The sequence below is a fragment of the Acomys russatus genome, chromosome 30 (genome assembly GCF_903995435.1).
Source record: "Acomys russatus chromosome 30, mAcoRus1.1, whole genome shotgun sequence".
In the NCBI taxonomy this organism is placed as follows: Eukaryota; Metazoa; Chordata; class Mammalia; order Rodentia; family Muridae; genus Acomys; species Acomys russatus.
In genome coordinates, this window is record NC_067166.1 from 33,111,887 (window position 1) to 33,139,605 (window position 27,719).

Below are 27,719 nucleotides of genomic sequence, written 5' to 3' on the forward strand. Positions count from 1 at the left end.
CATGATTAATAAAAGGTCTCCATGTCATTATATTGGGAGCTGGTAGTTTGAAAAGAATCCTTTCTAGGTCTTTGATAATAGTATCAATATTTATAGTACTTAACCGTATCTACGTTTATACTTTTGTAGCATGCGCTATTCAGTGATCTTCATCAATACCTAACTTACAAACACAACTCTGAACACAAGAAACATGGGAAGTGTTGAAAAGAAATCTTCAGAAAAGAGCTTTGACTCTGTCTAGTGTGCCAAGAAGATATTTTTTATACCTTAAAAGTATTCTTGAATGATGAATAAGGGTCTTCCTACAAGGATATATTAAGGATAGAGGCTAGAGGGAAGGAAGACATTCCTTTTCTAAGGAGTCACTTATGCAAAGCAAGATGATGCATGACAAACACTTTTTATGAGTAGAACATTTCAATGCGGAGTTGTTGCTGAATACACCAAAAGCTACTTACGAATTTTTATGGGAATTAAAGAAAAATAGTGTAGTGGCAAATTTTACACATAAGTTAATAATTGGGAAATGAATTATACAAGACATTTAGAGGCTGGTATGGCCTCATGTGGACAGTAATACAAACCTAATCTTGGCAGATAAATCAAAATATTACCATAAACATACTAAAATGTGTACACTAGAAAGCAGAATTCTTCTTTTGTATTTTCATAGTATATCTTCACTATCTGTCAGAATCCCCACAAATAAATGAGTAGCTAGCAAAACAGAACTACTTACTTAGACCATTGACCCAGCTTATCCATTCCCTCATCTGGTCATTGCTCTTTGTACCCAGCCCATATGCCTTCAACCAGTGAACAGTGGAACTGAATTAATCATAATCTAGTCTTTGAAAAAGAAAACAAAGGGCATAAGCTGAAACATGAGCATGCTAATAGTGTGGTGAATCCAAGAGTCTCTGAAAAGAAAGTCACAGGGAAGAAATGGCATGGTTAGAATGAGAGCAAAGGTAGATAAGATTTCACTGGTGACAAAGATTATTTCGGTGCATGACACAAACTGGTCCTTAGCCAGCATTTCTTCTTTTTATTGAGATATACACATAACCAGAATCACTTCCTCAAACGTGGTGGCTCAATGAGATTTGATAGTATGTGCAGGGGGTGGATGGTCGGCACAAATATGTCCATCCTCCCATAGTGTGTTATCATGTCCATTCCTAGTCAATATCTACACATAGTTGACCATGATTCAGGCTGTTCCTCCCCATTTTTATTGCTCAGAGCATTTTGCCATTTTCCACCTTCTATCCTGCCAGGTGTAAATTAGATGACTTGGTACCGTGTACTTTGGCTAGTGTTTTCTAAGTTATGAAATTATCAATTGGCTATTTATTTAAATTAGAAAATGTCCACAGTTGTTTTTAGAGTTCCCATTTTTAGTTGATAGTTGCATATTTTTATGTATTACATTTGTTAAAATCCTTGAACAAATTTATTACTATTTTGAAGTGACTATACTTCTTCTAGGGTCTGCATCATTTCTTAATTTTATTGTCTTTAATTATACCATTCCATGTTTCTGTCAATTTTTTTGTTTTGTTTTGCATATTGGGTAATTTTTTTTTAAATTTTGCATTTCAAAGACACCACAATGCACCAAGTCTGAATTATCCTACCTTTAAAATATGCAGGGATGTTTTTAAGCAGACATATAATTGCTGTGAAGTCAACTTGACCTAGTGGAGGCTTGATTTTAGACTTTGTTTAAGATTGTTTCCAAATAGCCCTTACTATAGGAGTAGGTCTGCTAACAATCTTCGTGTTGTGTGGTGTTTTTACTGCTTTGACAGAATGTTTTTCAGTTGACTATCTTCTCCCGGCTGCTTGGGATTCCTGTGTATATAGATGATTATTTAACCAATTGTTAAGGGGAGAAGTTGTTCTTCTCTGCTGTGACACTCTTCTTACTCACGTCTTCTTGTACATATTTCAACCAGATGAGTAGTCTGAACACATATCTTCTACTTGGAGCTGCCAGCTCCACTCCAAGACTGTTCCCACTGTACTGCAATCTAACTGTGAGGCAAGGATACAATACAAAGGCATTTGTGCTTTTTCTTTTCATCAGCAGCAAACCAGTTGAATTTTCCATTGTACGAGTTCCAAAATCATTTATTTTTTCACTTTTGCTTAGGTTCTCAAGTGTTTAAGTTGGATTATTTCAACATCAGGTAACCTTCCTTTCATAACCAGAAGTCCTGTTTTTGGTACCCACAATCATTTCAATATCATAGAATGGCAATTGTTCTGATACCATACTGTGTGATGTTATTTTCTTTTCCTTGAACATCCATATATTCCAAGGGCTCAATGGAAAATCCTTGTTCTTAAATCTTCTGGTACTCTGCACTTGCTTATTGAAACCATCTTTGCATAGTAGTTGATGGTTTTTATATAATTAACTCATAGTAACCTTGATTTTCACACATATCGCTACACGTAGTGGCATTTTTGGATCACCAAGAATGAGAGTAGAAAAGGAACAAGTAAACACACAGGCCAATGGAAGACAGAGTCAGACAAGGCTAAATCTAAAATCTGGGTCATTTTCATGACTATGAAATTATTTATTCTACTGTTTTTCACTTGCAAATACTTTGGGGCTTTCACATGGACAATCTGTATTCACAGTTGTTTCGGAGTCACACCACATGCCTTAAGTTATGCATAACAGTGCACTCTAGCAAATGACTGCACAGCTGGAGAGTTCATTGGGGGTAGCAGCTGGGTGAGGATCCTCAAAAGATGGGTGGATACTGAAGGAGTTCCTTCTTGCTTTTGTACTCAGAAGGCTCACTATTAGCATCTTGCAAACACAAAGATGAGATTAGAGTTTATTGTTCCTTTTCTCCTCAATGAGGAAGCCTTGTATGTTTATGTCCAAAAGATTGCACATTTGAAAGAAACAGCCACTTTGGCTAGGAATTAACCAAATTGACTATCTCCCAGTTTGAATTCATTGGGTAACTATTAATCCACACTTCACTTAGTGCTCCAGAGACTAAGCCAGAGAATTCTGAAGGCCTGAATTTCCAGGTTTTCTTATCTGTAATACAAACACCAGTTAAAGATATAATATCATTTTCTGCTACTCTCAAAGGGCAGCGAGCAGGCTGGCTAGCATCACTGCAACATTTTAATTACTGGGGCTTACTACAATTTGCAATAATTACAGTTCATTTAGTGAGCCAGTTCTTAATTGCAGACACTGCTAAAGTAACAATTGAATAAAAAAAATAAAGTGTAATTTCATATATGTATGCATCTTTCTGTTTTGTGTGTATGTGTGCCTGTGTGTGCGTGTGTGTGTGCATATGTACATATGTATGAGTGTAAACATACATGTGATTGTGAGGAATGTAGTCAGATAAAGAAGTAAAAGAAGCTAACATATTCTACTGATCTAATTTCTAAGCAGAGATATTAAAATCAGTTTTCAAAACCTAAGGTCTGAAGATATATCTAATCATCACAACCGGTTACTTCATCATTCACAGCATTTTAAAAAATGAAATTCTCATTTTTATGTCTCTGTGTATTGTGGGAAACACAACGGTAGAAGCCTAGTTGACCAAGTTCTGATTGACCAAGTAAATCAGTAAGTATTATTCACTCTCAGAGGCAAATCTCAAAGTCTGGACAAATGTCTATATAAAGAGAATTTTAATCTACAAAAAGATATTTTGTAGAACTCATTGAAAATTATATTCTTCAACATTTTTCTCTCTAGAGACTTTCTCATGACTAGAATTATTCATGATATTCATTCAACACAAGTGACGGTTGTTAATTCATAGGTGATCCCACTAGCCTGACTTTAGGGTCCTAGCAATGGCTTACATTATGACTTGCTTCTACCTCCAGGTATACCAGATGTCCAGTCATCTGTCCCATAACTCCTCTCTCTTTCCTTCCATCAAATAAACTTTCTTATATCAGATATGTTGCGTGGCCTAAACATATGTTGTAACAAAAGTGAGGTGGAGAAAAGAATGTCTAGAATCTGAAGAAACAAAGGAGATGCTAAAATGAACTGAAGTGCAGAGAATAGTCAATGAGAGTAAACACTCTTGAAAGAGAGAATTTAGTCTTCCAGGGGTACTATTCACCATACATTTCTGGATATTCTATAGAAAATGTCTAAAGCTGTTGTTAATGTTTCATTTTGAAAAAATATATACATATATATGTGTGTGTGTGTATATATATATATATATATATATATATATTAGTATTTTGGTAATCAAATAAGTTCACATTTTTTAGTACTCTTTGAAATAAATAGAGAGCATAGAATGCCTTTCTGGGATATCACTATAGTTTGTTCATGTGGCTGGTTGAATCAATATCCTTGATAGTGTAATACAGGAGCTGCAGAATGGAGAGAGGACACAGGACACAGAAGTGATGCTAAAAACCATTCTGTGCAGCAAGTTAAGAAATCCCAACTTGAAACGATATCTTCCCATTTGATTTGATTTGAAGAATGTATGAAGTGAAAAAGAAATAAGAAGACATATTCCCCTTCAGAAATCTTCCCTGGAAGGGAGAGAGACTTGCAAGACCTAAACTCATTTCATGAGTGGTATATAAAAAATTATTCTCTTTTCATTGGCTGTAAATGTATGAGTCACATATCTAGTTCATAAAAGAAGATTTTATAAATTAATCTTCAAATTTTTAAATGGCTTCTATATGAAAGAGAGAAATTTCAGTTGTTGTCACCAATAAAATATGATCTACACTGTTGCCCATTAGACATATTGTCACATATTTACTACAATGTGAATTTCAAGATGACAGCTCTTTTGAAAAATACTAGCCTTTGTTTACTATTACAAACTAATAATCTAATTTTTAAAAAGCAACGGCACACACAAATCAATATAGTACCCTGTCACTAAATGTCCTGTATTCTGAGATGTTTTGATTATTGCTGATAGTAAACTGAAAAATGCTGCATCTCTCAAAATAAGACACCAATCTATGCAGAGTTAGACAACATAGTGGTCCTTACATAAAAAATATCATACTGATTCTCATAAAGAAAAGATTATTCTGTCTATAGCTTGAATATCTTAACATTCCCCAGTTATACACAAGAACTATGCAAAAATGTTAGTGCTGCTTCTACTTTTTATACCAAAAAAGTAAATTTACATGTGCTTTATTCTGATGTAAGTTTTTTACTGAGTTTCAGATAGCCAAGCTTGCCTCAAACACACCAATAGTCAAGTCTGGCCTTCAATGCCTTACACTCCCAGTTTAGCCTCCCAAGTATTGATATAATAAGCATGAGCCACTATACATAGATGACACTGATATATTTATTTGTTAAAATATGTTATCAATAATACCATTTTCCTCACAGTTGCTTACGTATTTTTACTGACTTTATAGTATTTTAAAAATTATTGACAGATGTCAAAAATGCTATTCACAATCTGTAACAGATGTCAGCTTTGTCCTTGTTGTCATTGCTCCACTGTACAGAAGACAAAATGCTTTGCTGGGAATTTGACACCTGAGCTGGATTTCTCCTATTCAACTGGGTTCTCTAGAAAAACAGAAGTTCCAGAACCTTGCATCCACTGACTAGTGTCATGACAATGGTTCAATTCAGCCCGAATTATTTGAGTACAGTGTAGATTATTAAGTTTTGTGCAATGCTAGCTTCAAGGAAAAATGTAATAATTTTTGTGTATGTGTGGTGTGTGGTGTGGTTTGTGTGTATATGTGGTATGTGTGTATGTGGTCCATGCATGAGGTATGTGTGTGTGGTGGATGATGTGTGTATGTGGTGAATGATGTGTGTGTGTGTGTGTGTGTGTGTGTGTGTGTGTGTGTGTGTGTGTGTGTGGTTTGTGGGTGTATTTCATGTGTGTGTGTGTATGTGTGGAGGTGGTGGTGGTATGTGTGTGTATATGTGTTATTAAGGATCAAATCTATGACCTTGTGTATATTAAGAGAGTCTCTACCACTGAACTACATCCTCAATCATGCAAACCTTCAATAAATGTAGTATATTTCTAAAATCTTTATTGTTTATTTTTTATTTCTTTTCTAATATTAGAAGTACTATATCAGGTGTTATGAATGTTAGAGGTATTACAGGTGCCTGGTGATGTCATAAGACATCCTGCTGTAGTAACACAGAACATATTTTGCAAACATTATGGATATATCAGATCCATTCTGCTTATAAAGAGCTTTTGCATCTATGAATTTTATAGAATAGAGCTTGCTTTGGGGAGGAAATTAGAAACGAGAAAAAATTAAAAAAAATAAAAAACACCAAGGATGATTGAAAGCCCCATAGAGAAACATAATATCTTATATTTTCAGAAGCAACAAACTAGAAATGGCTTGAGTCCTTGATCTTCCTAAGCGACATACAATGACATAATTCCTGGAACAAGGCCATCTCTGCTGTGTGTCTTTTAATAGCACCAACAACTGGAGATCAACTGTTCAAATATGTAAGCCAGTGGGGGACATTCTTATTATAACTACCACATTTAACTTCCTGGTTACCTTCAGTCAACCTTTTAAAGTCACCAGAGTCTTTCATAGTCTCAATGCTGTTTAGAAATCCAAAGTCTCTTCAGAGACTCAAGGCAATCTTTTAATTGTAACATCCTATAAAGTAAAAAACAAAAACAAAAAACAAAAAACCATGTTACCTCTTCCAATATACAGTTCCAGATTATATATTTATTATTGCAAAATAAACAAATGAGTATGGACATACGGAACCAAAGCAAGACTGGAACCCAACAGGACAATGACAACATCCTTATTTAACAGGTTTAGATGACTTCACTCTTTCAGCTTTGCCTACTACGACACACATCTCTCCTGGGCTGATTCCCCTCCTTACACACTCAGCTCTTGGCAAATATCTCATAGCTCTAGCAACTCCAATATCTTGGGGTCTGCTCTGTAACCCAGGATTCACTTTCATAGTTTCATGTATTTGGTTTCTCAGAGCCTACATACATGAATCCTCTTACCATATACCACCTGGCTTTTACAGCAGTAAGAAACCATGGAGAAAGAACCTATAAGTCCTTTGCTCTTGTATTCTTAATGCTTGTAAAGTTAAAATCATGTGGATGACTCTGCCATGTTTGGCTGCCATTTTAGAATGCACCCTTGACTCACTGAATCACATCAGCCTCAGCTTTTCTTTTTCTTTCCCATTTCTTCTTCCTTCCTTCTTCCTTTTTCTTTCTTTCTTTCTTTCTTTCTTTCTTCTAGTTTTTATTTGTTTCTTATTAGCAGAAAATGATTTATGATCTCTTTCACAAGTTGGAAGTTTAGGTAAGGTGGTGCCGGGAGGGCACTCTTCCCTTTATTCTACTATAGAGCTGGTACATAGTATTTTCTCAATGGCACTAACATGATCACTTTCAGCACAAGCCTTGGGTATCACATTAAAATCCCTGGTGCTCTTTTTTGCTTCTAAAGGTGCACTATTATCATGTTTGTTGAAATTTTCTCTGCCAAGGAAATTAGGCCATTACTTTTCTTTGTTTGGTTCTTTTTGTTTGTTTTTTGTTGTTGTTGTTTTTTTTTTTTTTTTTTTTTTTCTGTTTTTTTCAAGACAGGGTTTTCCTGTGTAGCCTTGGCTGTCCTGGACTTGCTTTGTAGACCAGGCTGGCCTTCAAGTCACAGCAATCCACCTGCCTCTGCCTCCTAAGTGCTGGGATTAAAGGCATGCACCACTGCCTAGCCAGTCCATTACTATTTTTTAAATTTACTTTAAAAAATATTTAATTAATTTATTCAGATTACAACTCAATTGTTATCCCATCACTTATATCCTCCTGTTCCTCCTTCTCTCCCGCTCTCACCCTATTCCCCACTCCTAGGTCTAAGACCGAGGGGAACCTCCTCTGCCACTATATGGTCATAGGCTATCAACTCTCATCTTGGTAGCCTACTTATTCTTTCTTTGAGTGCCACCAGGCCTCCCCACCAAGGGGAGGTGGTCAAATATGGGGCACCAGAGTTCATGGCAGAGTCAGTGCCCACTGTCCACATAGCTGTGGAGAGTGTCCTGTCCATTAGGTAGATCAGAGTAGGGGGTTGATGTTTACTATTTGTATTGTCCTTGGTTAGTGCAATAGTTTGAGCAGACACCCCTGGACTCCAATCCACCCATCAAAATGTTCTTCATGTAGGCTTCTAGGACACTCTGGGTCCTTCTATTTCCCCATCTCTTATATTTCTTCTACCTAGAGTCCCAGTAGGACGTCCTCACATCTATCCCAATCTCCTGGTAAGTGAAGACTTTCATGGGACATGCTTTTTGGGCTAGTGTCCAATTGTAAATGAGTATATACCATGTGAGTCTTTCTGCTCCTGGGTTAACTTTTATTTTATTTTTTTAAATTTTTTATTGAAAAATAAAATCATTCATATTACATCTCAATTGCTATTCCATCCCGTGCATCCTCCCATTCCTCCCTCCCTCCCGCTATGACTATGACTGATGGGGACCTCCTCCCCTTGAATATGATGCTAGGGTATCAGGTTTCTTCTTGGTAGTCTGCTATCCTTCTTCTGAGTGCCATCGGGCCTCCCCATCAAGGGGACATGGCCAAATAAGGGGCACCAGAGTTCGTGTGAAAGTCAGTCCCCAGTCTCCACTTAACTGTGGAGAATATTCTGTCCCTTGGCTAGGTCTGGGTAAGGGTTTGATGATGACTGCACATATTGTCCTTGGTTGGTGCCATAGATCGAGCAGAACCCCTAGGCCCAGATCTGCCCATCATAGTGTTCTTCTTGTAGGTTTCTAGGACCCTCTGGATCCATCTATTTCCCTATCTCCTATATTTTTTCCACCTTCAGATGTCCTCACCACTATCCCATTTTCCTGGTAAGTCAAGACTTTCATGAGACATACCCCTTAGCCTAGTGTCCAGATAGAAGTGAGCATATACTATTTGAGTCTCTCTGCTTCTGGGTTAGCTCACTCGTTATGATCATTTCTAGTTCAATCCATTTGTCCACAAATTTCGCAAATTCCTTGTTTTTTAAATGTAGCTTCAGGTGAGTGTTTAGAACAGGGGCAGAACACAAACACACTCTTTGCCAAAGTATCACAGGAACACATTCTAATCACATGTCTCCTCTGAGGCTCCTTGAGCTTGGTCTCCATGGTGCACAGTGATTTGAGTATTGTATTCTGAGCCCCTAATAGGATGGCCCGTTAACCTCTGCCTATAGCATTGAACCCGGTTATCTACTCCAAAGTCACAATGTCTTCCACATTTCTCCTAAACCCAACATCGTCACATCCTTCAAAGCAACAATCCAGTTCCTAGCAAGAAGTTCAATATTAGTTGGTTTTCTACAGTTATTATGAAATACCACGACTAAGGCAACTTATAGATGAGTTTATCTAAGCTTAGGGTTCCAAGGGGATATAAGAGTCTATCAGATGAGTGAGGCAGGATAGAAAGCAGCAATCATGTTGGATGAAGTAGAAACTAAAATCTCACACCCTTAAAATTTTTTAAATTTATTATAATTTACTCAGATTACATACTGAATGCTATCCTCTTGCTGGTATCTTCTCATTCCCAAGCTCCCTTCCTCTTCTGCCCTATTCCCCTACCCTAGACCTCTGATAGAAGGGGACCTCCTCCCCAACCATATGGCCACAGCAAATCAGGTCTCATCTTGGTAGCCTGCTTCACCTTCCTTTGTGTGCCTCCAGGCCTCCCCACCAATGGGAAATGATCAAACCAGGAGCACAAGAGTTCATGTCAGAGGCAGTGCCGGCTCTCTCCACAACTGTGCAGAATGAGCTGTCCATTGGCTAGACCTGAACAGGGGGTCTTGGTTTGTGGCATGCGTTGTCCTTGGTTGGTGCAAAAATTTGTGCAGGCCCCCGTGGGTCCAGATCTGCCAGATTTGATGGTCTCTTATTTTATTTTATTTTATTTTATTAGTTTATTCATATTACATCTCAATGGTTATCCCATCCCTTGTATCCTCCCATTCCTCCCTCCCTCCCATTTTCCCCTTACTCCCCTTCCCTATGACTGTGACTGAGGGGGACTTCCTCTCCCTGTATATGCTCATAGGGTATCAAGTCTCTTCTTGGTGGCCTGCTATCCTTCCTCTGAGTGCCACCAGGTCTCCCCCTCCAGGGGACGTGGTCAAATATGAGGGACCAGAGTATGTGTGAAAGTCAGACTCCACTCTCCACTCAACTGTGGAGAATGTCCTGCCCATTGGCTAGATCTGGGTAGGGATTTGAAGTTCACTGCCTGTATTGTCCTTGGCTGGTGCCATAGTTTGTGCGGAACCCCTGGGCCCAAATCTGCCTATCATAATGTTCTTCTTGTAGGTTTCTAGGACCCCCTGGATCCTTCTACTTTGCTGTTCTCCCATGTTTCTCACATCTAGAGTACCAATAGGATGTCCTCCCCTCTGTCCCACTTTCCTGGTAAGTGAAGACTTTCATGGGACATGCCCCTTGGGCTAGTGTGCAGATGTAAGTGAGTATATACCATTTGACTCTTTCTGCTTCTGGGTTAATTCACTCATTATGATCATTTCTAGTTCAATCCATTTGTCCACAAATTTTGGGAATGATGGTCTCTTTGTGGGACTCCTGGAGCTTCTAGGTCCTTCCATCCCCCATTTTTCCATACCACTCTTAGCATTCCACCCAGAGTGCAGCAGGGAGTCTCAGCATTTGTCCTCATCCCCTACTGCGTGGAGCCTCTCAGAGGACATCTATGTTGGGCTACTATCCATTTGTAAGTGAGTATATACCACCCATATCTTTCCAGGTCTAGGTTACTTCACTCAGGATGATCATTTCTAGTTCCATCCATCTGCCTACAAATTTCAACATGTCCCTGTTTTTAATAGCTGAGTTGTATTCCATTGTGTAAATGTTCCACAGTTTCTTTATACATTCTTTGGTGAGGGACATCTAGGTTGTTTCCAGATCCTGCCTATAAAGAATAAAGCTGCTATGAACATAATTTAGAAAATGTCCTTGTTGTATGGTAGAGCATCTTTCAGATATATGCCTAGGAATGGTATATCTGGGTCTCGAGGTAGCACTATTCCCAATTTTCTGAGAAAGTGCCAGATTGACTTCCAAAGTGATTGTATAAGTTAGCACTCCCACCAACAATGGAGGAAAGTGTTCCCCTTTCACCACATCCTTGCCAGCATGTGGTATCATTTAAGGTTTTAATCTTAGTCAGTCCTTAGTCAACAGGGAAATAAAAATCAAAATGACTCTGAGATTCAATCTTATACCCTTCAGAAGAGCTCACATCTTGAACTACAAGCATGAACTATAAATTGTGAATGGTGTGAGCCTTTAAACTCTCAAATCCTGCCTCCATTAACATACCTCCCCTAACACTGCCATGCCATCTAATCATTCCTTAATTTTGATACTAACTGAAGACTAAGTGTTCAAATACATGAGGTTGCAGGAGATATTCTCATTCAACTCAAACCATCAAAATGGTGTGTGTGTGTGTGTGTGTGTGTGTGTGTGTGTGTGTGTGTAAGTATAATTTAAATGAAGTTATGCTACTTGAGGTGATATTTTCACCTCAAGAGTCAAAGACTAAGAAAAACTAAAACCTCCCTTGCATTCTTGTCAAGGCAGTCCAATAAACTCCACAAACAGCATAGGATATTGCTGTTGTTCTTGGTTCTTACAAAGAACTTGAAGGTAATACCTTCTGCCAGAAACACTATACACTTTGAACAGACAAGATAGAATAATAACCCTGAAACTCACCTGGAAGCTTCCTTCTGTAGGACACTCTCATAATACCAGAAGTTGCTGTGTAAGTTAGTAAAGAAGATAAAGAGTGAGTTGTCTTACCCTCCATGAACCACAGCAAGGGCTAGACCAGAAGACACCCACAATGATGTAATCGTGGGAGTTTTGTATAATTGTATTTAAGACCCACTGAAAAGGAGGGAACTCATGTCCAGTATTGTAAACCTAGTGAACTGTTAGTGGCTGGGGAGGTTACAGAGTTCAAAGGAGAGCATTCTACTGCCATTTCCCTAAACCAAGATCATTTGAATTCTGTTCTAAATACTTACATTCATGTCCTTGATAAATTTGTCTATAATCCCCCAACCAGAAAAGATTTTCTTTCTTTCTTTCTTTTTTTCTCTTTCTTTCTTTCTTTCTTTTTTTTTCTCTTTCTTACTTTTTCACAAATAGGTACTATTGCAAAGATTCATAGCTGGTCAGTGCGCAAAGACTAAGTAACTGTGAGGTGCCCAAGCGCAGCTGACACATCTGTGATGAAACCCCTGCACATAAGGCTAAGGAACAATCATGAAAATAGAGACAGGAATATTGTAAGAACTGGAAATCTAGGATGTACATAAGAACAACACTAATCAACAGATCCAGTTGATTATATATAACAATAATAATTATAAAAGAGGTAAGGAAATTGAGGGAGGACAGGGGTAAATTAGAAAGAAAAGAGGAAAAGATGTCAACAACAAATACTGTATTCATGTAGGAAACATCAAAAAGAAGATTTAAAAAGCAGTTCTATGAAACATTGTTTTTATACTGGCTTTGCTCTGGCACTCTGTAATATAATAATGTATGGCATGGCACCTTGAAATTATTCTTCTGAAAATAACTAATCTATGATACTTTTTGAATTGAATGATTTCATTAGAACTGGGTGATTATAATTTTTTATTTTTAAAAATAAGTATCATATCAAGAATCATAAAGAAGAGAGAACAAAGAGCCACAGTTTAAATTAAGATTTAACATGGTATAATTTTATTAAATACTTCCATATGAAATAGGGTATAACATTATTCAACAGCTATCCATGATGTTTAATGCTATATAAGAAAGAATAAGCACACATTATTCTTTCTCTCCCATGGAACCATGATATAAACACTGAACTAATGCATTTACAGGTTATCTGAGGACCACAAAAACACACTATGGTAGACTCATCAGAATACATGAGAATTTGCCATAGGATTCATGCAGTGGTTTTATCAAATTATCTGGGATTTCCCTTTTGTTGCTGGTGTGTGTGTGTATGTGCATGTCCATGTGTGTATGTGTGTGTGTGTGTGTGTGTGTGTATGTGTGTGTGTGTGTGTGTGTGTGTGTGTGTGTGTGTGTGTGTGTGTGTGTGTGTGCTTTCTATTGTTCCGATAACCTCTAGTCTGGACTGAAATCATCCTGAAACTTGATCAACTTGTATTAGCAACTTGTATTAGTTGTCCACTAAAATAAACCTGGAAAGCTCCAAAAGACTGCCTAAGGTCAGAAAACCTTTTGGTCTTTATTAATAGTCATTGGTTATTACAATAAAACTATGAGGCAAGGTATTTATGATGAAAAGAATGCTTATTTTAACCCAGCACTTTAAAGGTCTAGAGTCCAAATAAAAGGGCAGGCTCTACAAGAGTCCCCACTGGACTGCCTCACCTCCTGGGCAATGATAGATGGCAGACTGTCAGGATGGCTGAGAAAGGACTCTTCAAAACTAAGTGAGTGATTACAATTAGAACTAAGAGTGGAAGGAAGGGGAAAGGAAAGAGAAGACCTGAGAGAAACAAGTAAGGCTGCTATGATATGCCTGGAAATTATCTTCCAGGAACTTAGAGACCTCTCTCTCTAGACTCTACCTCCCAACGTCCTTTCCATCTTCCATCAAGACCACTGTGGAAGCCAGGCTTTTAGTTATAAGGGGCTACATGCCACTAGAGCTCTCAGAGAAACTGTACCTCAAGGAAGTTTCCACACATTCTTTGTCTCTGCCTCTGCCTTTCTGTGTCTTTCTCTCTGCCCCTCTCTCTGCCTTTTTCTCCTACATCTTGGCCCTGACCGAGGCAGCAATATGAACTACAAAACAGGGCAACTCCATCCACTGGCCTCCAGACAACTACTATTGGGAATTGCAGCGGAAACTGTGGTTTGGGAAGACAACTGAGCTGGTTAGTATTTGTGACCTTGACACAAGTAGTTACTTGGAAAGAGGAAACTTCAATTGAATGACTGCCTCTAGCAGGCTTTCCGGTGGGTACGCCTGTGGAAGCATTTCCTTAATTAATCATTGGTGTGGTCGGGTCCAGCCCACCATGGGTGGTGTCAGCCCCTGGTTGAAAATGTATGCCACCTGTCGTAGGTTGTATAAGAACACAGGCTGAGCTAGTCATAGAAAGGAAGTCAGTAAGCAATGTGCCTCTGTGGCTTCTGCTTCAAGCATCTGCCAGTGAGTTCCTGTCTTGGCTTTTCTTTCTTTCTTTCTTTCTTTCTTTCTTCCTTTCTTTCTTTCTTTTTCTTTTTTTATGGACTGCAGTCAGGATATGTAAGCCAAATAAACCCTTTCCTCCACAAGCTGATTTTGTTGAGAATAGTTTATCACAGCATCAGCAGGGAAGCTACGACAACTTAGTTGATTCTAAACTCATGGCTTTGCTTCTGAGTTCTGTATACATGGATTTTACCTTAGAGATTATTCTAAGAACCCAGAAAACTGAAGTAAGTCATAGGCTGCCACCAAAATCTAAGAGTGGCTGCTGGGTGCAGCAAACATGTGACAGATATAAATAGCTTTTCAAAGGCTTTGTAAATGGTAATGGCACAGAACCCACAAGCCTCAAAAGGCTAGTCAGAACAGTGGCCCTACTCCAACTGAATAGATTGCCTGCTAAACAAATTATCAACAGTCTCCTTAGATGTAACCGAGTTTCATGCAATCATAATATAATATTTACAACATGCAGAATCCAACTCAAATCCCACAAAGTAAGAAGAAGCAGAAACATATCTGATGTAAAGGGAGAGGAAACCAGCACGTAATAATACACAGATGACACACAGAATTGTCTGCCAAAGACTTTAAAGCTGCTATTATGAACATGATGCAATAAGGAAAGGGAAATATTCATCTGGAACTGACCAGAAAGAAATTCTCAATAAAGTGGTAGAAAATAAAAAAAAAAAAGAACAAATAAGTCCTAGAACTAAACTTTGAATAACAATAAAAAAATCTTACTGCTACTGAATGGATTCAACAGTAGAAAAAATGACAATGAAAGGCTTTCCTAAACCTGAGGAAACATCATCAAAATTCCCTATTATAGATATCAATCAGAATGTGGGTCTGGAGATATTGGATACATCCCAAAGATTGGTGGCGGAATACAAAGTGCTTTACCTCTCACATCATTGGAGTTCTAGAAGGAGGAAACAGATAGAAAGGAATGATAAGAGAGAAATGGGGAAGGGAAGAAGGGGGAAGGAAGGAGGAAAGAGGACAAAAAGAACATCTACCCATAATTCTATATTTAGAGAGGATATAGATGAAATAAATATATTCTAAATTGATGAAAAACTAAGATAATTTATTATCTGATTACTTTAACATAATTTTGAAAAAAATTTGAAAGAAGAAAAATTGTATTACAAGACATCGGATGAGAAAAGAGAAAAACAACGAAGATGTTGAATCTCTTCATGACTACAACAGAGTGTACCTCATTTCTTTGAACAAGGTTTTTGGAGGTGGAACTATGGCCCAGAAGGTAAGTGACTCAAATTCAGTTCCTAGCACCAAGGTTGGGTGGGTAGTTCACAACTGCCTATAACTCTGAAGTCCAGGTGCTACTATCTTCTTGTGGCAGGCTTTGAGGCTTCAAATCACTTGCCTTTTCTTTTTTCTGTATTCTCTGTTTCCTACTTGTGGTTCAAGATGTGAGCTGCCACCCCTGTTCCTGCTTCCATACCCCACATTGACTGCCATTATGGACTCAACAACCCTCTGAAGCCATAAGCTCAAATAAACCCTTTTGCCTGTAAGGTACCTTGGTTATCTTGTTTCATCACAGCAGTAGAAAAGTAACTAACTCACATACTCATTAGAAAACAGATGGGTTTAGCTATGATGTAACTGTGAAGGATAATTTTATGTGTCACCCTCAGTAGACACAAGATGTTGGATACTTAAGAAGAGAAGTTTGGGTGAGATTTTCCATATTATAACTAGCAAAGACAGTAGAACAAGTTGCTTGCTCCAGAGCGGGTGGCTTTCAGCCTACCAAAGGATAACTGAAATAGAACAGTAGGTTAACCTTCCCCCAATAGCTAAGAAACTCCTCAGCTTACCTGCCATTGAATTGGACATTCTACCCATCTCATTTGTCACCCTCATGGTTGTTAAACATGCTTATATAATTAGACTGTGTACCTGGTGACTGGTCATCTTTGGCTGACACAACAAAGTACCTTTGATGATGTTGGACAATATACTGAAATACTCTCTTCCTGCTGTGTATAGGTATCCTTCTAATGTAGGCTTGCTACTTATAGGGAAACTGCTTAGAAGCCGAGGGCTGATGTCATCTTGGAGCTGCATTATATCACAAAAAAGTCAAGAGAACACTCAAATATAAGAACACAAACTAGGTGAGACCAAGAAAACAGTAACTAGAGATAACCACCTATTCATTGCAACCACTAACCTTACAAAATTTCCTGTTACCAATATGTATGTGATGTCACACGATGTATACAAATTCCAACAAGGACAGAAAGACAGTATAACTCTATTCCTAGAAAATATAGGCCCATTTTCCTCATTTTTCTAAGACAGAATTTACATCAGGATATGGAGTATTGCTGTGACAGTTCTGACCTTGGACTTTTTGGAGGACTGTGGAGCTACCCAAATCCTGGTACCTATTCATGCCTCAGATTTTCTATTGTTGTGATAAAACATTGGCTAAAAGCGGTGGTAGAGAGGGTTTATTTCATCTTATAATTCCAGATACCAGCTCACTGCTGTAGAAAGTTAGAACAGAAACTCCAACAGGGCAGAATCCTCCAAGAGAAACTGAAACAGAATCCATGGAAGAGTGCTGCTTACTGGCAAACTCACTGTGCCTTGCTGAGCCTGTTTCTGATAGAACTTGTGGCCACTTTCCAAAGGGCAGAATCGCCTATTGGTGATCTAGGCCCTTACACATCAATTGTTAATCAGAACAATATCATCCCATAGACTTGCTCATAGTCCAGTGTTATAGAAGTATTTTCTCAAATCGGATTTCATCTTCCAAGGTATGTCTAGGCTTCTCTTAAGTTGACAAAATGCACCAGCACACCAACTTTCTGAAGAAACTTATTATGAGAATAATAATACGGTTAAACTGAAAGCAAATTTTTTTGAAAATGCTACAGGTGCAAATGCCAAGCCAAGGAAAGATAAAATAGCCACTTTAACATCTGACATAAATAATTCAAGTGAAAGTAAAGTAGACAGGATAAATACAAATATTATGAGATAAAATGAGTCAATTTAACAGAATAATGTACTAATTCTAAGTGAATAAAAAGATGTCATAGTTTCAAATTTTATAAAGCAAAGACTGACAACACATGGACAAATTTTCCATGTATTTATTTATTCATTTAATCACTTTACAGTTTGATAATAACCCACTCTCTCCTCTTCTCTCAGTCCCATCCTTACACTCACATTTCCTTTTCTACTATCCCGTTCTTCTCACAGAAAGGGAACCCCCACAGGTACCAACCCATCTGCCCACATCAAGTTGAATCAGTTCTAAGTTCATCCTCCTACACTAAGGCCAGACAAGGAAGCCCAGGTAGGGGAAAGGGACCCAAAGGCAGGCAACAAGCTCAGAGACAGCACCTATTCTCACTGTTATGGGACCCACATAATGACCAAGCTACACATATGCTACATATGTGGGAGAGGTCTAGGTACAGCCCATGCATGCTCTTTGTCTGGTGGTCCAGTCTTTGTGAGCCTCCATGGGACGAGGCTAGTTTAGTTTATTCTGTAGATCTTCTTGTAGTGTTCTTGATCCTTCCTCCTATTCTTACAAAAAGCTCTCTGAGTTTGTCCTGTTGTTTGGATGTGGGTCTCTGCTAGCAGAGTATCATTAATAGTGTCAGGAAGTCTCTCTTATGGCATGGGTCTCAAGTTTGGCCAGACATTGGTTTGCCATATCCTCAACCTCTTCTCCCTACATCCAACAGACTGCTAATGTCCAAAATATATAAAGAACTCAATAAATTAAACATCAACAAACCAAATAACTCAATTAAAAATGGGTACAGAGCAAAACAGAATTTTCAACAGAGGAATCTCTAATGGTCAAGAAGCACTTAAAGAAACATTCAATGTCCTTAGTGGGAAATACAAATCAAAACAACTCTGAGATTCCATCTTACACCCATCAGAATGGTTAAGATAAAAAACTCAAGTGACAACCCATGCTGTCGAGGATGTGGAGAAAGGGGAACACTCCCCCTTTGCTAGGAGGAGTGTAAACTGGTACAACCACTTTGGAAATCCATCTGGTGCATTCTCAAGAAATTGGGAATAGTTATATCTCAAGATCCAACTATGCCACTCCTGGGCTTATACCTAAAAGATGCTCTACCATACTATTAGGACATTTGCTCAGCTATGTTCACAACAGCTTTATTCACAATAGCCAGAAATGGGAAACAACCTAGATGTCCCTCAACCAAAGGATGGATACAGAAAATGTGGCACATTTACACAATGGGATTCTACTCAGCTATTAAACACAAGGACATCATGCAATCTGTAGGCAAATAGGTGGAACTAGAAAAGATCACCTTGAATGAGGTAACCCAGACCAAAAATGTACTCATGGTATGTGCTCACTTACAAGTGGATATTAGTCATAAATTCCTTTATCCCAGCACTTGAGAGGCAGAGGCAGGTGGATCACTATGAGTTCGAGGCCAGCCTGGTCTAAAAAATTAGCCCAGGACAGCCAAGGCTACACAGAGAAACCCTGTCTTACAAAAACAAACAAACAAATAAAAATTTTATAAGTGGATATTAGTCATAAAGAGTACTGCATAATCATACTACAACCCACAGACCCAAAGAGTCTAAATAAGAAGGAGGGCACAGGGAAAGATGCTTGAATCATACTCAGGAAGTGGAATATAATAGACATCTGAAGTTGATGGAAGGAAGGAAGGTTGGCAAGGGAGGTGAGGAAAGAAACAGGGTGAGTATCAGGAGAGGGGAGAGTAGGGATACAAGGAGAGAGAACACAAATTGGTGCTGGGCACCTCTGGGACAGGGGAAGTTCTCAGGATTCTGTGGAGTGACTTTAACTGACACTCCTAGTTCTAGGGGTTATGGAGCCTGAAGTCGGCGCCTCTTGCAGCCAAGGGACGCCAACCCACTGATAAAACCTTGAAACCATTGGGACTCTAAATGAGAGAAGCATGGGAGAATAGCAAAGTAGAAGGATCTAGAGGGTCCTAGAAACCTACAAGTAGAACATTATGATAGGCAAAATTGGGCACAGGGGTCCGGCTCAAACTAAGGCACCAGCCAAGGACAATACAGGCGGTAAACTTTAAACCCCTTCCCAAATCTAGCCAATGGGCAGAACATTCTCCACAGTTGAGTGTAGAGTGGGATATGACTTTCTCACGTACTCGGGTGCCTCACATTTGACCATGTCCCCTGGATTGGGAGACCTGGTGGCACTCAGAGGAAGGACAGTAGGTTGCCAAGAAGAGACTTGATACCCTATGAGCATATACAGGGGGAGGTAATCCCCCTCAGGAACAGTCATAGGGGAGGGGAATAAGGGGAAAATTGGGGGGAGGGAAGAATGGGAGGATAGAAGGGATGGGATAAACATTGAGATGTAACAAGAATAAATTAATAAAAAAAAATAATAAAATAAAAAAAAACCTTGAAAGCTACAAGAAGTTTTGTTGGGGCTGGAGAGATGGCTCAGAGGTTAAGAGCACTGGCTGCTTCTTCCAAAGCTCCTGAGTTCAATTCCCAGCAACCACATGGTGGCCCAAACCATTGATAGTGAGATCTGGTGTCCTCTTCTGGTGTGTAGGTGCATGTGCATGCAGAACACTGTATACGTAATAAAGAAATAAATCTTAAAAATGTTATCTTTTTAAAAAAAAGAAGTTTTGTCTACAGGAAGTGTAGTAATAAAGATGGAACAGCTATATAGACAATTTTAAGTTTATCTGTGAACATTTACACATTAATTTTTCCACCATTGATAAAACTACTAGAGAAAACATTAGGATTTGGGGGAAATATACCATATGATGAACCAATTGTTAATCAACATTTATGTAATAGTATCCATCAGAAGAACAATATTTAATATTTTCTAGAGTATAAGGAATATATACAAAATGAATCATATTCTGGATCCTAGAATAAATTTTAACATATAAAAAATAGTTCAACTTCATGTATGTTCTCTGACCATAATGGAATAGAATTTGGTGAGACGAAAGAGCAAATATTTTCTTTTATTTTAAAATTTATTATAATTTATTCAGATTACATCCCTGTGTTATCCCCCCAGTTGTATCTTCCTGTTCCCTCCAACCCTCCCTCTTTGCCCTATTCCCCCCCGCCGCCACATACCTCTGACAGAAGAGGACCTCCTCCCCTACCATATGACCACAGCCTATCAGATTTCATCCAGATATCCTGCATCCATGCCCTTCCTCTAGGTGACCCTGAGCCTCCCAAGAAAGGAGAAGTGATCAAATTGGGGGGTGCAGGGCACTAGAGTTCATGTTAGAGGCAATCCCCATCCACTGGCCTTGATAGTTTCCTTGTGGGGCTCCTGAACCCTCTAGATCATTCCATCACCACATTCTTCCAAACCACTCTTAGCACTGCACCCAGAGTCCTGAAGGAAGTCCCAATATCTGTCCCCATCCCCCACTGGGTGGAGTCTCTCAGAGGACATCTATGTTGGACCAATATCCACTACAAGTGAGTATATACCATACGTGTGTTCCTGGGTCTGGGTTACCTCACTAACGATGAGCATTTCTAATTCTACTCATTTGCCTGCAAATTTCAATATGTTCTGGTTTTAATAGTTAAGTAGTATTCCATTGTGTAAATGTACCACAGTTTCTATAGCCATTCTTTGGTTGAGGAACATCTAGATCATTTTCAAATTCTGACTATTACAAATAAAGCTGCTATGAACATAGTTGAGCAAATTTCCTCATTGTATGGAGGAGCATCTTTTGAGTATATGTCCAAGAGTGGTATAGCTGGGTCTTTAGGTAGCACTAGTCACAATTTTCTGAGAAAGCACCAGATTGATTTCCAAAGTGGTTGTACAAGTTTGCACTCCTCCCAGCAATGGAGAAGTGTTTCCTTTTCTCCACATCCTGGCCAGCATGTGCTCTTACTTGAGTTTTTTTATCTCAGCCATTCTGATGGGTGTAAGATGGAATCTCAGAGTCATTTTGATTTGCATTTCCCTGATGACTGATGCTAAACTTTCCTTTAAGTGTTTCTTGGCCATTCTTACCAAAAGCCATCTACAGAATCAGTGCAATATCTATCAAAATACCTAAACAATTCTTTATAGATTTTGAAGGATCAATTCTCAACTTCATATGGAAAAAACAGAATAGCTAAAACAAAGATCTTGTGGAGGAATCTCCATGCCTGATCTCAAGGTGTACTATAGAGCAACAGTACTTAGAACAGCATGGTACTGGCTAGTTGATCAATGGAATTGAAGTCAAGAAAAAACCCACACACCTATGGTCAGTTGATGTTGACAAGAAGCCAAATTTATACAATGGAAAAAGATAGCACCTTCAACAAATGGTGCTAGACTAACTGGATGCTTACATATAGAAAAATGCAAATAGATTCATATTTATCTTTTTTCTTTTTTTTACATTTTTATTAATTTATTCATATTACATCTCGATTGTTAGCCCTTCCCCTGTTTCCTCCTATTCTTCCCTCCCTCCTGCTTCTCCCCTTCTCCCCTCCCCTATGTCTGTGATTGAGGGAGACCTCCTCCCCCTATATGTGCTCTTGGAATATCGAGTCTCTTCTTGGTAACTTGCTATCCTTCCTCTGAGTGCCGCCAGGTCTCCCCATCCAGGGGACGTGGTCAGAAAAGGGGCACCAGGGTTCGTGTGAGAGTCAGATCTCACTCTCCACTCAATGGTGGAGAATATCCTGTTTGTCGGCCAGGTCTTGGTAGGGGTTCGAAGTTTAATGCTTATATTCTCCTTGGCTGGTGCCTTAGTTTGAGGAAGACCCCAGGACCCAGATCTGCCTATCATAAAGTTCTTCTTGTAGGTTTCCAGGACCCTGTGGGTCCTACTATTTCCCCATTCTTCCATGCTACTCTCTCCTAAAATCTCAATAGGATGTCCTCTCTTCTGACCCACTTTCTTGGTAAGTAAAGTTTTTCATGGTACGTATCCCTTGGACTCGTGTTTTGATATAAGTGAGTATATACCGTTTGTCTCTTTTTGCTTCTGGGTGAACTCACTCATTATGATAATTTCTAGATCAATCCATTTGTCCACAAATTTAGGGAATTCCTTATTTTTAATAGCTGAGTAGTATGGAGAAAATATTTTCAAACCTGTAGAAAGAGTTAGATATATCTCAAAGCAAATAAATAAGTATATTTCTGTAAAAATTACTACTATTTTTGAGAATATAAAATAACTACATTTCCTTTTCTTTTTCATCCCACTAAACTTTGTCATACATATTTCCTGTTCTTTTTCACATTCTTGATCTCTTTTCCATTCACTCTTCTCTCTCTCTCTCTCTCTCTCTCTCTCTCTCTCTCTCTCTCTCTCTCTCTCTCTCCTAAATATATAAGTAGAACGTGCTTGTCTACATATTGTTACTTGTATGATCGTTTTCAAGACTGACCATTGCTTTAGTTGTTTTAAATAAACAATTAAGATACCAGATCTAGAATTTTCATTGTGTAAATAAAGTGGTACTTAGAAACATGTTTATACCATTAAATGATATATTACAACAAAAGAAATGTCTTAAATCAACAAGCCAAATACCCCCTAAGGATATTTTTAAAAAATTAATTCAAAAGAAGCAACAAAATGGCAGTAATAAAACAGTAGAATCAGTGAAATTATAAACAAATATAGAAAATTAAGTAAACACGTTCACTTTAAAGTAATCAATTAATTGAAAATAGCATTAATTACACTGCCCCAAGAAAACAAAATATTACATAAGTTATGACTAGTAGAAACAGATGGGTTTTTTAACCCAATGATCTATGTAAGTAACATTGTTGTATTAAAAAGAATGAGTAGATACTGCACTCAATGTGCAGAAGTGAGCCTAAGTATGTCATAGAATTGTTGTCTCAGAGGGTTCTTTCTATCGCTGAAAAGGGTTTAAACACAAAATCTACTCATGGTAAAATGCCCTCAGAAATTATGTAACCACTTTTAAAATTCCATTCATAGTTAAGCCCCTCTGAAAAGAAATGGTCTGCTGGCAGATTTTTTTTTTTTAATCACCATTTAAACAAGAAATAACAGCAATTAAAAAATCTTTCTCAAAAACCAAAATTGAACAAAACTCCCCATTACTTCATAAGAAGAACACTACCCTGAAAAGAAAACCACACAGAGAAAGTACAGGTGATAGTAAATTAAAACAATTAATAAACAAGAAAAGTCGTCCTCTAAAATCATTGGCAAATGGAACGAAACCACAGCTAGACATGGGTTTATTGTAAGAAAACAAGGAAAGGAAAAAAACCAATCAATATATTGTGTCATTTAACAGTTTTGGGAGGAAATAATATACATACGTTAATGAGGAAACTGTATTTGACAAAATTTTAATCGCCTTGAAGGAAAAGATCTTAGAAAACTATGAATAAAAGGAATTTCTTCTCAGGGTGTGCCAGCATATGCTTTTAATTCCAGTCCCTGGCAAGCATAGACAGAATCCCAAATTTGATGCAAGCCTGGACTAAAGGGAGTGCTCATGGCTAGCTTGTGGCCTTAACATTTCATTAGAAATCCTGCCTAAAGTGATAAGGCCAGAAAAATGAGTAGAGTTTTAGAGAATGAAGAAGAAAAGAAACTCTTCTTCTTCACCAATAAATGCATGGTTGACAGGAAATTCTAAGGCCCACAGCTAGTACATAAATTCCAAGAACACAAGACCAATGTTGTAAGAACCAAGGATATTCTAATAAAATGCTGCCCAACTGAAGATTTAAATTTAAGATATTACCATTTGTAATAACGTTTTACTAAAACTGTATGCGTGTGTACAAACCTAGATAGACATGAACAGGATTTGTACAAAACAAAAATAAATGCCGATGACTGGTTAAAAGAAGTATACCTTCCTCATGGTACCTAAAAATGGGCAAGCTTGGATGCACATAGAGTCGACAGCCAAACTCAGACAACACGGAGTAAGCATGTCCATAACTGTTCCTGCCTCACAAATATTATGTCAGTATGTTACATTTTTATTAAAAATAGATGGTTTTCATATAATGTATTTTGATTACAGTTTTTCCTCTCCATAGTCCTGCTAGTTCCTGCCCCCTCTGCTTCTTTCCAGACCCACAACTGTTCTGTCTCCCATTAGAAAACAAATAATCATCAGTGGAATAATAATAAAATAAATTAATATAAATAAAAAACAAATAAATCTGAATAGGACAAAATATACAAGATGAAGAGCCAAGAAAAAGCAGAAGAGATCCATAAAGATGCAGGCACACATATTCACACTTATAGGAACCCATAGAAGTGCAAGCCAGAAGACAACATATATAAGCAAAGGTCTGTAAGGCTTTAAAAAAAAACAGCCAAAATTTAGCCTTATGAGACAAGGAATTTGTAAAGATGCTGCTAGTTTGTTTTGTGTTGGCCATCTAGTGCTGGGCCTGAGGCCTACCTTTTAGAGCAGTTTCCATCCCCATTGAATAAAACTCACTTTTCATTTACAATTAGCTAGCAATTGGGGGTAACTTCTGGTTTACAAATGGGGACCTGTGTCCACTCTTCGTTTCAGTATCTGGTTCTGTGCATGCTACCACAGTCTCTGTATGACCATTTGGGTGCCAACCCTATTGAGCCTAAAAGGCTTTGATTCAGAGATGAAGGACACGTATTTCTTCTGGCGGTTACAATCTGCCCGTTGTCTCTTTCTCAGAGTTTTGTCAGCCTGAGGGCTCCAAAGGGATTTGATGGAAGCTTCTCTTTTAGTATTATGGTCATTATTTTTAGCTTTATAATGATTATTAACTGTATAAAAATATTCGTACTGGGTCTCTAAGAGTAAGGATGATGTGAGATCAAATCGATGGATAGGAGTAACGACACTAGAAAGTAATCCATGACTGATGTCTTATTTTTTAAGATCATTCAACACAGCAGATAATACAGAAGAAGGGCTTTTCATTTTTGTGTGTTATAAGTAATAGGTATTATAAAATATGACAAGAGGAGCAATTGCTAGAAAGCTATCATGTCTAAAATCAGTGTTATACAATCTGTTCAGAAAGTAAGTCTTCTTGCTTTTCTTATCCCTTTGTTTGGCTTTCTGTCATAATACTGTTGATAGTTTCAATGTACATCTAATTGAGAGGTTGCTAAACATCTCTGCCCCTTGCTTTTAGCAAATATGATTTGCTTGAATGTACATTTGTATATTTACTCTGCACTGATGGTTTTGTGCTGCAGAGATACAACTGAGGAGTTACAATGGAGATTGTCTGACCCAGAGAACTGAACATATATACTGTTTCACTCTTTGAATAAAAATGTTGTTAATGAAAAAAAAAAAAAAAAAAACCAAAAGATTGTTAATGACGTTTCTACCTTTAAGATATTCAGATTAGAAGGAGCCATCTCGTTAATGTGTTTATTCTTACTTATTGGGCCAATATTCAATAGCGTAAGTGAAATTTGTTAAATAAAAGAAGGAAATGAGAAAAAGAGGAAGAATAGAAAATAAAGGAAACTAGAAAGTCCAGGTATAGACTCATGTAACGAAAGCTAGCTGACTGATCTAAGAAACAACATCTATAATGTTAAAAGGGAATGAGAAAAATCCAAGAAGGGCTGCTGGAAACTGTCTATAGAAGTTGTAACGACCCTGAGAAGTGTTTTTGTCTCCTTGCCATGCCTCAGAAATGTCCTAGCTGAGAGGCACACACCCATGGCTCCTCAGGCAAATCAGGAAGCACGTGTGCATTGAGCTGAGAGCAAATGGGGCCTGTTTTCTTATCTTAACTGTCTTCTGGGAAATAATAACGTCCACATTAGCCTCTGAGTTCATAGGTCAACTCTCTAGTTGATAGGTTACATACAGAAAGTGAATCAACAGCAGTGCAGTCCCAGTAGATTTAAAGATCTGCTGCATCTAAGATGGTTTCGTCATCTCTTGTGTTCTTGGATTCGCTTCATCACACGCACAGCTTTGCTATGTCCGTTTTGAAGGCCAGTTCTGTGCATTTGCTTCTCTTTACGTTGTCGTAACTGAACCTTGCTAAGCTGATTCCATTCCACATTTCCAGTTCTATTTGGATACCTGTGTTTCTGGCTGCCTGTGCTCGAAGCCCATTGAGTGCTCTCTGAGTTACAGTCTTCAGTATCATGCCTGGGGTCTTTATTGAATCGGGTGTATTTTGTTTTACTCATCAAGGTAGGTTACTTCCTTATATTCTTTTCTCCTGTGGAACTTTACCAGTTTATCAGAGATTCTGTTGTTTGCAACGAATGGTTCTTCATAGAAAGCATTGGCTTTTTTGGTTTTACTGTCACAGAAAACTGAGGTTTTATTGTGATATCTAGGACTTGTTGACTCTAAAGGCATAAATCTGTACGCAGAGGACAAAAAGTTTCCACAAACGAAGTTTTAGAGAAAGAGTAGGTTTGCGAAAAGACATTATTTATAAACTTCCATATAAGTCAATGATAGCTGGAAGACAGCAAACTGAAGCTGGTGAAAAATACCAACAGTTAAAAAGAGAGCTGAGCAGGGTTGAAGTGAGCTCCTGGCGTGAGTCGAATTGGGGCTTTACGAGTAGCCAAGAATCCTGTTAATTCCAGGCAGAGGCAGATAAGGCTACAGCTAGGACACCATGCTCATACGAGCAGGAATCCTATGTCAGCACTGATCTCAGCATTGACCCCTCAGAGAATACAAATGGAGCAAGCATTGACAAAATCAAAAGAAGAAAAAAGTGCAGGAGAAAAATTGTAACTATGAAGTGTTATGAGTTGTGTTATCAAAAAGAGTTCTCACTTGCAAAATTTAAGGTATCACGAAGCCAGTATAAGTCTTTGTAAAAATAACACATTAGATTTGACTTCTGTAGATGATGGCAACACAGAAAGGTGTATTTAAAATGATTAGTGACATAGAAAGTTCAAAGTTAATATTACATATATTAATTATATGTAATTAATTATAGGAGGATTAATTATAGAGAAGCAGCCTTGGTGTGCAGGAATATTGAGAATCTTGTTAGAAATTTAACACCACATATTATGAAACAATAAACTGTGCTGAATAAATTTATCAAAATAGTGTTTGGCTTAACAAAAACTCACTTTTGACGAAGTTGATATTGCTGTTCATGGGCCTCAAATAGTTATAAAATAGAATCAGTCTTATTGCGGCTGAGGGACAAGGGAAGGCCTCAGTATGTCTACTGTTGGTTCCTGGTCCCAATGTCTTTGCCACAAAACAAAACATCTGTAAACACTGTAACGCAAAACAAAATCATAGACTTGCAACTCTGAGACTGTTCTTCTAGAGTGTCTAGCATACAAGATTTCAGAA